General features: G+C 34.5%; 1 pseudogene; it reads left to right on the forward strand.

Moving 5' to 3' along the window:
• The first annotated feature begins 247 nt into the window (after positions 1 to 247).
• Positions 248 to 651, forward strand: LOC106980075 (40S ribosomal protein S24-like; annotated as a pseudogene).
• The last annotated feature ends 351 nt before the right edge of the window (positions 652 to 1,002 follow it).

Raw genomic sequence — 1,002 nt, forward strand, 5'->3', positions numbered from 1 at the left:
CATCATCCAATTCTATAAAAAATAATCACTTCCAAAGTGGCATAAAATAAACTAAGATCCCGGGTACAGTATGAAAGCTCTGAATGAAGTAACATTCAGTGTAGAACAGAAAGGGCAAATGTGCAAATCATCAAGTACAATGTATTTTTGGTTAAAGCTTTCATTATGTCAAGACTTTAAATATATGATTGGTCTGCGAATAGTAGCTCTTCTTTCCTCCCTGGCTGCTTGAAGCTCGGCTGCGATCATGAGCAACAGAGTAACCGCCCGGACCAGGATGTTCATGCCAGTTGACTACTTCAGCAGAAACAAATGGTCCTTGATGCTCTTCACCTTAGAAAGGCAACAGTACCTAAGACAGAAATTCAGGAAGAAATAGCCAAAATGTACAAGGCCACACTGAATGTCATCTTTGTATATGGATTCAAAACCTATTTTGGCGGTGGCAAAACAATGGGCTTTGCTATGATTTACGATTCCTTGGATTATGAAAAGAAAAAATGAACACAAACATAGGTCTGTATGAGATGACATGGTCTGTATGAGAAGAAAACGACCTCAAGAAAACAGCAAAAGGAATACAAGAACAGAATGAAGAAAGTCAGGGGGACTGCCCAAGCCAATGTTGGTGCCAGCAAAAAAACAGAGTAAAGATTCTGCAGTGACTTTGTCTCTGGTGATTGTGCAGATTTTTCATGAGTGGATTAATAAACTAAGAACTTTTATGTGGAAAAAAAGAGATCTTAAGTATATTTTAAAACGCACTCTAATAATTCCTATCATAAGATTTCTGAGGTTTTATTATTGTCATGCAGGATTTTTGGATTTGAATCCAAATATCCACCTAACGTGATTAAATATAGCATAGGGTCCAGTTTAATATAGACAATTATGCAAAGGTAGAATTCAAACGACAGTAATTTTTATTTAGTTCCTAATTATTTTTATTATAACTATATCATAAATATTTATATGTATATTTATATATTGTATAAATATTTA

The sequence above is a fragment of the Acinonyx jubatus genome, chromosome B2 (genome assembly GCF_027475565.1).
Source record: "Acinonyx jubatus isolate Ajub_Pintada_27869175 chromosome B2, VMU_Ajub_asm_v1.0, whole genome shotgun sequence".
In the NCBI taxonomy this organism is placed as follows: domain Eukaryota; kingdom Metazoa; phylum Chordata; class Mammalia; order Carnivora; family Felidae; genus Acinonyx; species Acinonyx jubatus.